Source organism: Suricata suricatta, chromosome 12, assembly GCF_006229205.1.
Source record: "Suricata suricatta isolate VVHF042 chromosome 12, meerkat_22Aug2017_6uvM2_HiC, whole genome shotgun sequence".
Classification (NCBI taxonomy): domain Eukaryota; kingdom Metazoa; phylum Chordata; class Mammalia; order Carnivora; family Herpestidae; genus Suricata; species Suricata suricatta.
Window position 1 is genome coordinate 102,389,096 of NC_043711.1, and position 17,482 is coordinate 102,406,577.

At 45.5% G+C, this 17,482-nt stretch overlaps 2 long non-coding RNA genes across 2 annotated transcripts in view; both read right to left on the minus strand.

The window, feature by feature from the left end:
- Positions 1-17,466, minus strand: part of LOC115275097 — a 48,170-nt gene extending 30,704 nt beyond the window's left edge. The window contains exon 1 of the long non-coding RNA XR_003901393.1: positions 17,266-17,466. This is a non-coding gene — a long non-coding RNA (uncharacterized LOC115275097). The remainder of the gene's footprint in view (positions 1-17,265) is intronic.
- On the minus strand, positions 10,641-13,296 carry LOC115275098. The gene is made up of 3 exons (XR_003901394.1): positions 12,385-13,296; positions 11,767-12,284; positions 10,641-11,210 (listed from the first exon to the last, which is right to left on the minus strand). It is a non-coding gene; the product is annotated as an uncharacterized LOC115275098 (long non-coding RNA).
- Positions 17,467-17,482: the final 16 nt, after the last annotated feature.

Here is a 17,482-nt window from a genome sequence, read left to right on the forward strand (position 1 = left end):
GGGAATATGATAAACTCACACATCCACACACACTCCTAAGACTATTTACATTAGTGCTCCAAAATACTACTTATGTTAGCGTTCCAAAATGAAATACTGGGGTATAAATATAACGAAATATGTACAAGATCTACACGAGGAAAACTATAAACCCCTGATGATCAAAATCCAAGAAGAACTAAATAAATGGAGAGCTCTCCATGTGTCTGAAATAGAGACTCACTATTGTCAGACTGTCAGTTTCTACCAACTTGACCTCCCGACTCGATTCATTGCAGTCGCAATCAAAGCCGCAGCAATTATTTTGTGGATATCAACAAATGCATTCCAAAATTTATGTGAAGAGGCAAAAGACTCAGGATAGCCAACCCAATATTAAGGGAGAACAAAGGTGAAGGCTGATGCTATGTGATTGTAAGACTTACGGTAAAGCAGGGCGCCTGGGTGACTCAGTCAGTTAAGGATCGGTCTTCAGCTCAGGTCATGATCTCCCAGTTTGTGAGTTTGAGCCCCATGTGGGGGCTCTGTACTGACAGCTCAGAGCCTGGAGCTTGCTTTGGATTCTGTGTCTCCCTCTCTCTGCCCCTCCCCTGCCTTCCCTCTGTCTCTGTCTCTCTCAAAAATAAATAAACTTAAAAAAAAACTACAGTAATCAAGATGGGAAAGTGGCAACAATACAGAGAGCTCAGAAATGAACCCACATTAATGTAGCCAACTGATTTTTAACAGATGCAAAGGCAGTTTATTCAAGAACGATGCTAGAGCCACTGGAGGCCCATGTGCAGAAAATGAATCAAGACACACACCTTCACCTTTACATTGGGTCACAGATCTCAATGTAAAACACAACACTATAAAACACCTATGAAATGATACAGGGATGCATTTTTAGATAAAACACCAGGGATACAATCCATGAAAGAAATAATTGATGAGCTAGAATTCACTACAATTAAACACTTTTTTTTTTAACTCAGAGAAAGAGTGAGAGAAAGCGAGCGAGTGCTCGAGCTGGGCAGAGGGTCAGGGCGGGAGGAGTCTTAGGCTCCGCGCTCACTGCAGAGTGCAATGAGGGCTTGACCTCCCGGCCCTGAGAGCACCACCTGAATTGAAATCAAGAGTCAGATGCTTAACCAACTGAGCCACCCACGTGTCCCACAGTCATAAACTTCTGCTCTGCAAAAGACAGTGTCAAAGAATGAGAAGACAAGACACAGAACAGGAGAAAATATTTTCAAAAGACACATCTGATAACACACTTCTATCTAGACTATACAAAGAACCCTTAAAACTCAACAGTAGGAAAGAAAACATTTAAAATACGGGCCTAAGACCGTAACAGGCAACTCAGCGCAGATGTGCGTACAGGAGCCGGGGGCACCCGGGGGCTCAGTCGGTTGGGTGAACAACTCCTGGTCTCCGCTCGGGTCATGGTCCCGCAGTTCGTGGGCACCTGCTTGGAATGCTGTCTCGCCCTCTCTCTGCTCCTCCCTGACTTGTGCGCATGCGGGCTTGTGCTCTCTCTCGCTCTCAAAAAAAACAAAAACCCTAAGAAGATGTACAGGTAGCAAAGAAGCACAGGAAAAGATGCTCCGCGTCTCATCAGGGAACCGCAAACTGAACCGTCGACGGGATCCACATCACACCCGCCGGGCCAGCCCAGATCCCGAACCCGGCAGACCCCCCCGCTGCCTGTGAGGACGCAAACTGCGGAAGCCGCGCCCGTTGTCAGTGGGAACGCAAGATGGCGCGGCTTCGCCACAAGACAGTGGGGCTGTTTCTTCCAAGATGAAACATACTCTTACTATACATTCTACCAACCACACTCCCTGGGATTTACCCAAAGGAGTTGAAAACTTACGTCCACATAAAAATCTGTACACAAATATTTATAGCAGCTTTATACCTAATTGACAAATGTTGGAAGCAAGCAAGATGTTCTTCAGTAGGTGAATGTGTAAATAAACTGTGGTCCATCCAGACAATGGAATCTTCTTCAGTGCTAAAAAGAAAGGAGCTACCAAGCTATAAAAAGATAGGGAGGAAACTCAAATGCGTATCACTGTCAAAGGGCTACATATTGGAGGATCCAAGCTATACGGCATTCTGGAAAAGGCAAAACTATGGAGATGGTAAAAGATCAGTTAAAAAAAAAAAATCAGGATTGCCAGGTACCGTTGGAGGAAGGAATCAATAAGTGGAGCATAGAGGACTTTTATACCATAATTATGGATACATGTCATTACACATTTGTCCAATTCCAATTCATCAGGGGCTGAAAGATGGTCAAAAACTAATAGTAGCATTCTGTTTCCGTGCATTAGTTGGATTACTTCTTTAAAAAGAAACTTTCGGGAGTGCCTGAGGGGCTCAGTCAGTTAAGCATGACTCTAGATTTTGAGTCAGGTCATGATCTCCAGGTTTGGGGGACTGAGCCCTGCTGACAGCTCAGGGCCTGTTTAGGACTCTCTCTTTCCCTCCTCTCTCTCTGCCCCTCCCCTGCTCACACGTGCACCCTTTCACTCTCACTCTCAAAATAAATAAACTTAAAAAATAAAGAAACTTCCTCGAATCTATTATTTGGTTACCCAAATAGTGTTCAAAATAATCTGTTCATCCTCCAACATCTTCCATCTGTGGCTAACTAGGTTTCAGTTACAATCATTATTAATTCCAATTGCATCAATTACAATTCAGCATCAATTATAATCTATTTAGTATCAATTAATATTTTTTTCAAAGGAATTAAAGACCTTATTCTGGAGGAGGGTTGAGGGCAGTTACAGTTGACTCCTGAGCTATGCAGGGCTCTGGGGCATCAACCCTACACAGAGTCAAAAATCTGCTCATAACTTTTGACCCCCCCAAACTTAAATACTAATAGCCTACTGTCAACTGGAAGCCTTACTGGTAACACAAACAACACAGATTTTGTACATGGCTCATATATTATATCCTCACAACAAAGGAAGGATATAATACAGTTGTAAGGTCAACTGTATTTCGAAATGTCAGGTGGACAAGTCCAGGGAAAGAAGGGCAGGCCTCTGTGGTCTCTTGGGAACATAGCCTTGCACCCCAAATAGCTGTTAGGTTCGCCAAGCAAGACCCTCCTCCTCCTCCTCCTCCTCTACGATCTCAACTAGTTTAAGTGTGCTGTTCAGGGGTATTACGTACACTCATGATATTGTGCAACCGTCCCCACCATCCATCACTATAACTCTTCTTATCTTTTCAAATTTATTTTGAGGGGCAGGGGAGAGGGAAAGAGTGGGGGAGGGGGGAGAAAGAGGGAGAGACAGAGAACCCTAAGCAGGCTCCACACCATCAGCACAGAGCCCAATGTGGGGCTCAAAACTCACGAACCACGAGATCATGACCCGAGTCGAAGTTGGAAACGAAACCGACTGACCCACCCAGGTGTCCCTCTTTTTATCTTTTAAAACCAAAACTCTATGCCCTTTAAACAGTAACTTTCTATTTCCCTTTCTCCCTAGCCCTACTGTCTCTATGATTTTGTCTACACTAACTCATGTAAGTGGAGTCATACAGAATGTCTTTTTGCAACTAGTTTATTTCACTTAGCATAACATCCTCCAGGTAGCATGTGTTAGGATTTCCTGCTTACAGCTGAGTAACATTCCACTGTATGCATATACTACATTTTGTTTATCCAGTCCCTGAGGGACACTTGGGTTGCCTCCATATTTTAGCTGCTGTGAATAATGTTGCTATATATATATATATATATATATATATATATATATGCCATATATATATAGGTACACGAATATTTCTTCAAGATCCTGCTTTCAATTCCTTGAGTATATACCCACAAATGGACTATGGTCATTTATTTTTAATATTTTGAGGAACTGCCACACTATTTTCCACAGTGGCTGTACTATTTTGCATTCCCACCAACAGTGCACGAGGGTTCCAAATTCTACACATCTCTCCAACACGTTATTTTCCGTCTGATCGTTGCCATCTTACTGGGTGTGGGGCGGTATCTCATTGTAGGTTTGATTTGCATTTCCCTATTAGTGATGTTAAGTGTCCTTCATGTGCTTATTAGCTGTATTTGTATATCTTTTTTGGTGAAATATCCATTAAAGTCTTTTGTCCATTTTTAAAATCAGGTTGATTTTTGTCATGGAGTTTTAGGAATTCTCTATATATTAATCCCTTATTGATTTTCAAATATTCCCTCCCATTCTGTGGGTTACCTTTTTTACTCTTTTGATACTGTATTTCAATGAACAAAACTTTTAAATTTTCAGGAAACCTAGGTTTTAAGTATTTTTTTCCTTCTGTTGTCTGTGCCTTTGATGCCATATCCAAAAAAAAAAAAAAATCATTGCCAAACTCAATGCTGGGGAGTTTTTGCCTTGTTTTCTTCTAAGGTTTTTATAGTTTTAAGTGTTACATGCAGATCTTTGATCCACTTTGAATTAATTTCTGTACATGGTGTTAGGTAAGGGTCCAACTTCATTCTTTTGCATATGGCTACACAATTTTCCTAGCATCGTTTGTTGAAAAGACTATCCTTTCCCAACTGGATGGCTCTGCCCCCTCTTGTCAAAAATCATCTGAGCATCCATGCAAGGATTTATTTCAGGTCTTTCTACTCTCTCCACTAGTCTGTCGGCACAATAGTGTCTGGACCACTGTAGCTTTGTGGTACATTTTGAAGTCCTCCAGTTCTTTTGTTCTTTCTCAAAATTGTTTTGCTTATTCAGGGTTCCTTGAAATTCCCTATGAATTTTAGGATGGGGCTTTTCTACTTTCGTAAAACAGAAATTTTAAGTGATTTTTATAGGAATTACATTGAAGCTATAGATGGCTTCGGGTAGTAGGGGCATCTTAGGAATATCACATCTTTCAGTCCATTAAGGTGGGATTTGTTTCCATTTATTGATGTCTTCTTTAAAGTCTTTCCGTTTTCACTGCTCTGTAGTTTTCACTGTACCTCTTGCACCTCCTTGATTAACTTCTACGTCTTTTTCTTTTTGGTCCCATTACAAATGAAGTGTTCCTTTGCAAGCTGTCCACTGCTGGTGTACATAAATGCAGCTGACTTTGTATGTTGACTTTGTGTCCTGCTACTTTGCTGAATTCATGCAATAGTTTGGACAGCTGTGTGTGTAGGGGGGGGAATCTTCAGAGTTTTCTATATATAGGATCACATCATCCAGGAACAGAGATAATTATACTTTTTTCTTTGCAACTTGGATGCCTCTTTTTTTTTTAAGGTTTATTTATTTTGAGAGACAGGGAGAGAGAGGGTGCGCACACATGAGCAGAGGAAGGGGAGAGGAGAGAGAGAATCCCAAGCAGGCTCTGCACTGTCAGTGCAAAGCCCAGTGTGGGGCTCGATCTCACAACTGTGATATCATGGCCTAAGCCAAAATCAAGGGTTGGACCCTCAACCGACTGAGCCACCCAGGCGGCCCTATTTTTCTTGCCTCGTTGCGCTGGCTAGGATTTACAGTATAAAACTGAAAGGAGTGGTGAGAGGGGGCATCCTTTCCTTCTCCTGATCTTAGAGGAAAGGTTTCACCTCTTCACTGTTGACTGTGATGCTCACTGCAGGTTTCAGAGACGGCTTTTATGTGAGGGTAGTTCCCTTCTATTCCTAGCTTGCTGAGTGTTTTTGTCAAGAACGGTTGTCGAGTTTTGTCAAATGCTCTTTCTGCATCAATTGCAATAATCATGTGAGGTTTCCCCTCCCTTCTGTTAATGTGCTATATTACACTGTGTGCAGTTTTCTCCGATTGTAGCATCTTTATCTGGCTTTGGGACTGAGGTAATGGCAGCCTCAATAAAATCAATCAGTCCTCAGAATCACAGTGCAGCTCTTTCTGGCCATGGGTCCTATCCCTGTGCTTTAATAACACATACACACTTTTTTTGCACAGGGAACAAAGGAAGGAGGGGAAGAAGAAACAAGGAAAAAAAAGGAGTTAGGAAGTGTTTGGTTTTTTTAGTTGTTTGGAAACATTTGAAACATCTGGTATTCGTTCTCCTTGTAGTATTGGGTAGAATTCAGCAATAAAGCCGTCAGGTCCAGGACTTTTCTTTCTTGGGGGATCTGTGATTACTGATTCAATCTCCTTACAAGTTATAAGCCTATTCAGATTTTCTATGTTGGTAGGTTTGATGCTTCTAGGAATTTATCCATTTCATCTAGGTTATCCAATTTGCTGGCATACAGTTTTACACAGTAATCTCTTATAATCCTTTTGTTTCTGTAGAATTGATAGTAACGTCCCTGCTTTCATTTCTGATTTTAGGAATTTGAGTCTTCTCTTTTCTCAGCCCGTGTAGCTAAAGATTGGACAGTTTGATCTTTCCAGAGAACCAACTTTTGGTTTCATGCATTTCTCTGTTTTTCTGTTCTCTATTTTGTTTATCTCTGCTCTAATCTTTATTTCCTTCTTTCTGCCAGCTTTGGGTTTAATATTTTCTCTTTTTTAGTTCCTCAAGTTGTAAGTTTAGGTTGCTGATTTGAGATCTTTCTTGTTTTTTAATGTAAGCGTTTATAGCTATAAATTTCCTTATTAGTACTGCTTCCGCTGCATTCCCTAAGTTTTGGCTTGTTGTGCTTTTGTTTTCATTTATCTCTAAATATTTTAATTTCTTATATGATTTTTTTTCATCCACTGGTTAAGAGTGCTGTTCCCATTTGCACTAATTGATGAATCCTCTAGCTTTCCTTCTGTTATTGATTTCTAACTTCACCCGCTGTGTTTGGAGGAGATACTTAGTATGATATCTATCTTTTTAAATCTATTTAGACTTAATTTGTGGCCTAATATATAGTCTACCGTGGAAAATGTCCCGTGTGCACTTGAGAAGAATGTGCACGCAGGCAGCTGTTGTCGAGAGAGTGGCTTTCTGGTCTAACACGTAAGCTTCCTTAAAACACCTCAGAGCAAGCATCTTAGGCTCTGTGGATGAAGGGGAAACTCAATAATGTACGTGCTTTTAGAACAAGAGAGGAAACAAACTTTTGATTGATTAAATGAAAAATGTAACAATAAATATATGTTTTATTATTAGGTCTACTCACAAGAAGAACAGAATACTTTTCACCAACAATCCTTGTTAGCAAAACAGCTGGAGTAACATTTGGTGCCCCCATAATCAAACCCAATCACACACACTCATCTATTAACGCTGATCTGTAATGAGATCTTATGTTTTCATCTTTCAAACAGGACACAGACAGGTACTGCCCAAACTGGGACTGGTCCATAAGCCTGTGGTTTTAATTAAACAAATCCATCACCCACAAGGCAATTACAGAATTCTATTAGTTTTTTCTCTTGAAATTTGCCTTTTAGCATGTCATTCTGTTACAGATTAATCGCTTCCAATTGGCAGCTATGTGGAAGCCGCTCTTTGCACAGTTAAATGGGTTTTGAGCTTGCATCAAGTTCTACAAAACACTGCTTTAAATATAGAGTGAGCTCAAAAAATAAACGTACCACAAGTTTGCACAGGAATGGGATCTTCCTTCTAATTTCAACTTTGGACAGTGTGGGAAGTAGGTAAAGCTGCCTGATGTTACTTGTGATTCAAACAGTATTAGAAGGGGTGCCTGGGGGGCTCAGTCGGTTGAGTGTCCGACTTCAGCTCAGGTCATGATCTCACACTCTGTGGGTCTGAGCCCCACGTCAGTCTCTGTACTGACAACTCAGAGCCTGGAGACTGCTTGAGATTCTGTGTCTCCCTCTCTCTCTACTCCTCCCCTACTTGTGCTCTGTCTCTCAAAAAATAAATAAATGTTAAAAAAAAATTTAAAACCAGTCTTAGCAAAGTTGAAATGACATTACGACAATATGAATTTTGCACAAAAGCACTGTACTGCCTGTTAATGTTAGTTTGAATTTATTAAAAAACATTTTCAAGTCCACAAGATGCAATTTCCAAAGCCATGCAATGTATACTAGCAGTCGCTGAAGGAGGTGCTTGCTACTCAGAAAAATTTCAATCTTGGCTCTGAGCTCAAAACATCTTGATACCTCGCTACTGACAGGCCTTCCCATTTCCATGTCAGGCCACGCCAGGATACTCACCCTTTATTTCTGACAGAACCCATCGGCCCCAGGGTCACGTCCACCCGAGCAAATGGGCGCTCACGACTCACAGGACTGGTTCAACAACAGCATGACAGAGTCCCGTGTCTGCCTCCACGTACCCGCTGGGGAGGAATGTGTGACCCTCCGCAGGTCTGCACACCTGCCGTTCCCACAACCTCGCACGGTCGTGCAGCTCGGCGACTGCTGCTCCACACAGGTGACAGTCAGTCGTGACACACCTCAGTTGTGCCAAATTCGCGTGTTATCGATTCTTTTTATCAGCCTTACAGGCGTCCTTCCCTGCAGTGGCTCGGGGCAGACTACTCAGAGAGGCTGAGTCTTCGGTCACTTTCTAACCTCGCATCAAGCCCTCGAATCCCCAACAACCACATAGCAACCTCTGCCCTGTCTTTAAACTGTCGTTGCTCCCAAACTCTGCAAGCCACTATTCTCCTCGCCAGGCTAATCTTCTCAAGTTCGGGTCTTGTTCTTGTTTCTTGCTCCTGGACACATTTATTCAGCTGTTGCAATCAAACACCATTTGACCAACCTACCAGTTATAAACGGCTACTGTTCTTGGCTAACAAATGAGCCGCGTTATAACTTACTTTGGTAGCAGATTCTGTTTTATTTGTTATGTACGTGAAGAAGTTCTGCCCTGACAAGGTAGTGTTTTAAATCATGTTTTTTTCTGCCTGTCACGTTCCTGCGATCTGGGGGGCTCTGAGGAATGTCTGGTCCAGCGACGGCAACACACGGCGTACCTTTTGGGGCGGCTGCAGTGCCACCAGGCCATCGACACGAGGTGCGGCTGTGTCACCGAGAACACAGCCCTCCCTCCGTTATCCTCGCAGGCGTGACACTCACAGTGTGCTTCCGTCCTCCTTTCTTGTCCTGACACAGAAGACAGGCACTGGTAATGTTTTGTTTTAAAGAAGTCACAAGAGGAGCACCTGGCCGGCTAAGTCGGTAGAGTACGTGACTCTTGATCTTGGGGTCATGGGTTCAAGCCCCGCGTTGGGCATAGAGCTTACTTTGAGAAATAAAGAAATAAAAACTAAAGAAGCCCCAGTGTGCAGTCCCGGTGGCACTCAGAGTGCCGCTGGCTCATAGCTGTGTGACTGCGGCGTGCCTGTTCCGAGCAGCAGGGGAGCAGAGAGAGCGCCGCACGCGGTCCCCCGGCAGTAGCAGGAAAACACCCACGGAAAATATGTACACAGATGAGCACGGCTGTGTGCCAATAAAACCTTATTTATGGACACTGACATTTGAATTTCAAGTAATTTTCATGTGCTACAAAAGAGTCTCCTTTATTGTTTTCAACCATTAAAAAATGCAAAAAACTAATTAGCTCATGGGCACATAAAAACAGGTGTCATGTCAGATTTGGCCCACAGGTCAGTGGTCAACCCCTGCTGTAAGTTCATAAATGTTTTAGTATCTTTAAAGTTCACATAAATTTAGTTAGTTGTATAGCTAATACTTCCACATATTTTTGTAAAATGCAGTGACCTGGGGAGCTTGGGTGGCTCAGTCAGTCAAGCATCCAACTTCGTCTCCGGTCATGATCTCACGGTTCGTGGGTTCGGGCCCCATGTCAGGCTCTGTTTTGACAGCTCAGAACCTGCAGCCTGTTTAGATTCTGTGTCTCCCTCTCTCTCTCTCTCTCTCTCTCTCTCTCTCTCTCTCTCTGCCCCTCCCCTGATCACACTCTCTCTCTGTCTGTAAAAAAAAAAAAAAAATGTTAGAAACATTTTTAAAAAATAAATAAATAAAATGCAATGACTTAGGGGCACCCTGGGTGGCTCGGTTGGTTAAGTGCCTGACTTTGGCTCAGGTCGTGATCTCACGGTTTGTGGGTTCAAGTCCCGCACCGGGCTCTGTGCTGACAACTCAGAGCGTGAAGCCTGCTTCGGATTCTGTGTCTCCCTCTCTCTCTCAAAAATAAACATATAATACGACACAATGACTTCGTGTAGGTAGCATAAGCTCTCCCAGCCCAGGTCCCAGCTCCTGACTCCCCCCTCCCGCCTTCCAGAGGCTACCGGTGTTGCTAGTTTCTCACAAAAAGGTCCCTAGCTATTCTGTAAAAATAATAAGCAATTACATGTAGTTACATTCCTCTTCCCTCTGCATGCTTACATACAAAGTAACACACCTCCCTTCACACCCACTAATACGGCTATAATAAAAAACTGGCAGCAACAAGGAGTGGAAAGATGTGGAGAAACCGGAACCTTCACGCACTGCCAGTGTGGATGTAAAACGGTGCCGCCAGTTAAAGAAAACAGACTGGCAGTTCCTCAAAAAGTTAAACATCGAGTTACTACACGACCCAGTAATTCTACTCCTAGTATATACCCAAGAGAAATAAAACCATGTTCAAAGACTTGTACACAAAGGTTCATAGTAGCGCTACTCATCAGAGCCAAAAAAGCAGAAACGCAAATACCCATCAACTGATGAATGGATAAACAACTGTGTTTTATCCACGTAACAGAATATTACTTAACCACAAAAAGGAACAAAGCAGTGATAAATACCACAACAAGGTGAACCTCAAACTGTATTTCGTGAAATATAAGTGACTGCATTTATATGAAATACCCAGAAGAGGTAAATTGGTAAATCCACAGAGATGGCAAATAAATGAGTGGTTGTCAGGGGCTGGGGGGGAGGAATAGGGAGCGACTACTAATGGGAACCGGTTCCTTTTTGGGGTGATGAGAATCTCTAGAACTAAATCGACTACAATCTGTGAACACACTAAAAACTGCTGCACCGTGCGCTCTGGAGAGAGAGGTCACACGGTCACACGGTGTGAGAAGCACGTGGCAGTAAGAAAAGGCAGCACACTGCGCACGCCCGTCCCCTCCCCCACCACCGTCGTCCCGGGCCCATCTGAAGGAGACCGGGGACTCGGACAGGCCGACACTGACGCAGACCGGTGGCTCCCATCGGTGCCGGCTGCCGTAAAGCCCACACGACAGATGGTGCGCCTCTCTACAGTCACGCTCCACGACTCTGGAAGTGGTGACGTAAGTGGGCTCAGGACCCCGGAAAACGACACCCGTCTGAGACCGCTCCTCCCACGTGTGGAACGTGCGTCGACAGTGCTTCTGACTGAAAGTCACCGGGAAGGGTGAGAGGCAGAGCTGACGGCCTGGGGACCCAGCAGAGCCACCCAGGGGCGGTGGAGCGCGTCCAGCCCGCGCCCCTGGGAACCGCCCTGCGGGGCTGCGTCCCCTCCCTTCTGGGAAAGATCTCCACTCCTCTCGTGCCCTCCGACCTCAAAGGCTGGCTTGGCTGGTAACCAGGATGGAAACTCCATGTGCTCCGGGAGTGAGAGCTGCAGCGTGAAGGACCAGCACGGGTCTGCCCACGCGGCAGGGCGGGGACGTCCACGCTGCCGTGGGATGAGGTTACTGCGCTGAGCCGCTCTTTTCGGAGGCTCAGGCACCTGCTCCAGCAGTTTGCTGTTCTGACTAACGTTCTGAACGTGCTCTGACCGGATGAAATGGAAACGCCAGAAACACTTTGGCATGAGACAGAGGAAAGAATTCAAAGACTTCGGGAGGCAGGAGCGCTGAACTGGGACTGGCCGGCGCTTCCCACGCACCAGGACCCCTCCCCCGCCCACTGTCATGTCTCCCGGGAGGCCCGGAAAGACCCCACTTACCTTCACCTCGAGGAACGGACTGGCGAGGGAGACATCGGCCTTGTACAACGAGCCGTCACGGGCTGTCCTCTCGGCCCGGACACGCCGGCGGCTCGGCGCTGCGAATGGTTCCTGGCCCATCGCAGGAGACGGGAGAGTCGAAGGGCTTGGTCCGGGCGGCCACCGCGGGCTGCAGTCCCCTCCCGGGCACCAGGGCAGCCGTGGGTATCGCACGTTATGAGACAGCGCGATGCCCTCGGGATCCCTGGCTGTTGTGCAGTACTGTCGGGGTTCTCAGGAATTAAAGCGACAGACGACCCTTTTTTCCCTCACAAAGTAAGTCCAGATCCGTTGACAACAGGCCCAACTCCAGAACATCAACTAAATCAAGACACAAGAAGGGCAAGGCCTCCGTTGACGTCTGAGTGGGGATCACTTCATCCACTCTGACAGCCTGGTCCACAGTCACACAGCTGTCAGGCGGCCTTGAGATCCATGGGGTCAAGTTTTCTACCTCGAGTTTCCCAGAGAGACGCGTGCTGGAAGAAAACACACACACCCACATCTTGGTCTGCCAGAGATTTATTCTCAGCTGGTGCTAATTATTTGGCCCCTAAGCCCCCTGAACGCCACCACTACCTGCTGTTCCCAGCGAGGGTCATGTGCTCCAGAGATCAGCGGGGCTGTGATCAGGTCCTCCCAAGGCAGGCACGTCCCAAGGGGAATTTCTATTCTGACTTAAGCAACCGACAGCCTCCGAATGCCCCTCCGGCCACCTAGTAAGGGTGGACGAAGTCCGGCAGGCAGGCCCAGGGGAGAACACGGAAACTTCCCTTGCCTCCGATATCCGAATGGGAAGCAGGACTGTGGCAGCTACAGACGGCCATCGCCACCAAATACTCGGGAAGGGGTGCGCGCCCATCCCTAGGACACCCCCCCCAGAGCCCACGGACCGGCCGCTGCACACGAGGAGGGTGAGGGAGCGTAAGGTTCCCCAGACGGTTTTCTCCAGAAACTCCCATCTCTCCTTGCTGGAGAAAACCAACATATGCCTGGAAACCGGTGTGCGCTTCTGACTCCGCACGCGCGACAGATGTACTTTACTCCTTTCCAACCCTTCCTCAAAGTGGTCTCATGCTGGGCCAGAGATTGGTGCCCTCGGACACCTCACATGACAGCTCGCTGAAAGCGTCGTGTGGACAGACCGGGAAGGCAGGCAGAACGGCGGCCCTGCAGGTTTCTCTAGTTGCTCTTCTGCGCCGAGAGGCCCCAGGAGGGGTGCAGGTGTGTCCGTTCACCGTCCGGCACACCGGCTACCGCGGCGGGAGCAATATTCAGACGTTATCAAAAGGCATGCGGATGTCACTAGAGAACTGGACCGGGAGCTGTGTTTTAATTGGACACAACTTTGCATTCTCGCCATTTGGGGAAAAAGTGAGATGTCTGAGGTATGTGAGAGAGGCATGTGGGATGATATTTAACACTGTCCAGGGGCGCCTGGGGGGCTCAGTCGGTTGGGCCTCCGGCTTCGGCTCAGGTCAGATCTCACGTTCGTGGGTTCGAGCCCCGCGTCAGGCTCTGTGCTGACAGCTAGCTCAGAGCCTGGAGCCTGCTTCCGGTTCTGTGTCTCCTTCTCTCTCTGCCTCTCCACCTCTCATGCTCTGTCTCTCTCTGTATCAAAAATAAATAAAACATTTAAAAAAATTTTTAAAAAAACACTGTACACACTGGCATTGCGAGCACGTGCCTGTCCACATGCATGTGTGCGCATGCACACGGAAAAGAACGTTTATTGGTCTTGCCAGGCCAGTACGTCCGACGCCTCTGGGGAAACGATGACCCTCTACTCCGGCCATATGGTCCCGGAGGGGGCGCCAAACAGAAAGCCTTGCTCCTGTGGCCACAGGATCGGGCAAAAGACTGATGCCAATCATAATTCCTTACTGGGGGGGGAAACACGTTTCAAGTGGCAAGACACAGAGAACTCATGTAAAATGGCTCTTGAATGAAGCACACACAAGTGCACTGATAGAACACCACACACAGGGTTGTACTCTTTCCTTTTCAAGAACACATGGAACACTGACCAAGCCAGACCACGTTGTGGGAAATAAAGCAAATCTCACACAAAGTGTATTTTCTGACCACAAAGGAATTAAATTAGAAACCAAGAGCAAAAAATACCTGAAATATTCTCAACTCTTCGGAAATTAACATACTTCTAAATAACCCATGAGTCAAGGAAAAGTCAGAAGGGCAATTAAAAATATTTTGAATTACAGGGTGCCCGGGTGGCTCAGTCAGTTAAGAGTCCGAGTCTTGGCTTCAGCTCAGGTTTTCACGGTGCTGTGAGTTTAAGGCCTACAACGGGCTCCAAGCTGACAGCGCAGAGCCTGCTTGGGATTCTCCGTCTCCCCCTCTCTCTGCCCCTCCCCGACTTGTGCTCTGTCTCTCTCAAAATAAATAAATAAACTTAAAAAAAAAGTTGGATACAAACTGTTTTCAATTAAAAAAGATATTTGTGGGGCACCTGAGTGACTTAGTCGGTTAAGCATCTGGCTCTTGATTTCGGCTCAGATCATGATCTCACCGTCCATGGGATTGAGCCTCACATCGGGCCCTGCACTGACAGCACCTGGTTGGGATTCTCTCTCTCTGCCCCTCCTGGCTCATGCACACACTCTCGCACGCTCTCTCTCTCAAAAAGATAAACATTAAATATATTTTGAATTAAATGAAAGGAGCACAAAAAGTGTAGAACGAAGCTAAAGCAGAAAAAATACTTAGAGAAAAAAATGACAGCATTAAATACTCATATTAGAAAAGAAGGTATCAAGTCAGTGATCTGAAAAACTTAAGAAACTAGGAGAGTAACTTAAACCCAAAGCAGAAAGAAGAACAGATACCATATGTTGTCTTTCATAGGTCTAACAGGAGAAACTTAGCAGAGGACCATGGGGAGGGGGAGGGGGAAAGAGTCAGGGAGAGGGAGGGAGGCAAATCATGAGACTCTTGAATACTGAGAACAAACTGAGGACTGAAGGGGGAGGGGGAATGGAAAAGGGGGTGATGGGCACGGAGGAGGGCACTTGTGGGGAAGAGCACTGGGTGTTGTATGGAAACCAACCTGGCAATAAACTATAAACAAAAAAATAAATAAATAAAAACCAAAAAAATGCAAATAAAGATAAAAGCAGAAATCAATGAATGAAAACAGAAAAATTATAGAGAAAAATTAGTCAAACCAAAAACCAATTCCTCAGAAAGATCAATAAAATTTATAAAACTGTAGCCTGATCAAGGGGCACAAAGAAAGAGAAGGGATAGATTACCAATATTAATAAAGAATGAATAATGTTACATATGCTGTAGATCTTAAACATTAAAAGGATCAGGTGATATTTAGACAAAATTATACCTATACATTTGACAAATTAGATGAAACGGACAAATTCTTTGAAAGACACAAACTTCCTCAGCCCGCTAAAGAGGAACTAGATGATCCTGATATCCCTATAGATAACAAGGAAACAGTATTTGTAGGTCAAAATCTTCAAAACAAAACTGTGGGCCTAGATGACTTCAGAGGTGTATTCCACCACACACTTAAAGAAGAAATTCTCACAAAAGCTTCCAGAAAATGGAAGAAAAGAAATTGCTTCCTAACCCATCTTTTTAGGCCATTATCCAATATCCATACCTGAAATAAATATTACAAGAAAAATTAACCTTCAGGTCATTATCCCTCAGGAACATAAAACTGTCAACAGAACATTAGCAAGTTGAATCCAGAAATACATAATATATACTATATCCTGACAAAGTGGAGGATGTGATCCTGGAAATGCAAAATCAGTTCAATGTCCAAAAACCCAATTAATGTAATAAACAGACCAACGCAGAAAACCCATATGAACACCTTAACCTCAATACAAGAAAGAGAAGAAAAACTAAAACAGCATTTGACAAACCTCAATATCCATTAATGGTAAAAAATTCCCACAAATCAGGAATAGGAGGAACATCTTCAGCCTGATGAAAGTGCAATTACAGGGGCGCCTGGGTGGCTCAGTCGGTTAAGCCTCCGACTTCGGCTCAGGTCAGATCTCACGTTCGTGGGTTCGAGCCCCGCGTCAGGCTCTGCGCGCTGACAGCCAGCTCAGAGCCTGGAGCCTGCTTCCGGTGCTGTGTCTCCTACTCTCTCTGACCCTCCCCCTCTCATGCTCTGTCTCTCTCTGTATCAAAAATAAATAAAAAACAGTAAAAAAAAATTAAAAAAAAAAAAAAAGAAAGTGCAATTACAAAAAAATCTACAGCTAACACGTACTTAACTGTGAAAACTCAAGGCTTTCTCCTAAAATCAGGAATGATGCAAAAGTGTCCACCCCCACCACTTGCATTCAACATCACACTTGAGGCCCTAACCAGTGGAACAAGGGAAGAATAAGAAACAAAAGCCAAGGGGTGCCTGGATGTCAGTCGGTTAAGTATCCGACATCGGCTCCGAAGTCAGGTCAGATCTCACACTCGTGGGTTCTTGCCCGCGTCGGGCTCTGTGCTGACAGCTCAGAGCCTGGAGCCTGCTTCCCGTTCTGTGTCTCCTCCTCTCTCTACCCCTCCCCCTCTCATGCTCTGTCTCTCTGTATCAAAAATAAATAAAACATTAAAAACAAAGTTTTAAAAAAGCCACATTAAGATGGTGTTAAAGCCACATAAACTGGTGATCAAGAATAAAGCTCTCAATCCATGGATGACATGATTGTCTACGTAGAATTCATACATGATTATAATTTATAAAAGTTTCTAGAGCTAATAAATGAATTCAGCAAGGCCACAATATGAAGGTCAACTCAATCAATTACATTTCTACACAATAGCAACGAACAATTAGAAAATGCACAATTTTGAGATACCATTTACAAAGGCATTAAAAATGTATAGACTAAAATCTAACAAGGCATGTGCAAAGTCTGCATGCAGAAAGATACCAAAACCTGATGAAAGAAATCAAATAAGGCCTTGGGAAATGCAGAGGTATTTGGTATCTTTGTATTTTGGGTTGAAAGACTCGATGTGATTATAGTATAAATTTCACCCCCCCCCCCAAAAATGGATCTATAAGATCAGGACGATACCGATCAAAATCCTAGAAAGATTTTTGTAGACATAGACAAGCTGATTCCAAATTGTATACGGAAAGGCAAAGAAACTAAAAGTGCCAACGTAGTTTTTAAAAGAAAAAAAGAAAACGGGACTCGGACTTTGTGGTCTGGCGCGTAGGGACATTTGCAGTCACTGCTCCATCCTAAGGCCGCACAGACACCTGAACAAACTGAGAAATCGACCAGAGCTCGGCGATCCTTTGGAGGGGTGCGATGGAGCCGGAGGTGGAAGGTGCTAGAGAGCCGCACGAGGCAGCTGGTTGTCCCCGCACCTGCGCGCCCAGCTTCCGGTGTCCCTCCCGCCTCGTCGGCGCCCAGAAGCCGCCCCTTCCCCGCCGCCGCCTTCGAGAAAACCTACCGGGGCCTTCGTGCTGGGCCCAGGCCGCCGGGCCCTTCCCTTTGGGCCGTCCGCCTCCTCGTACGCGCTGCGTGGCGAGCCCCTGGGGGCCCGAGGCCGGCCGCCGCCCTCACCGGCCACGTCCCAGGTGGAGAGCGCCACAGGCGGGGAGACCCCCCAACTGTCGTTGCCCAGTTGCTGGGGGCTCCGGGAGGACAGTTCTGAGGGGTACCAACTC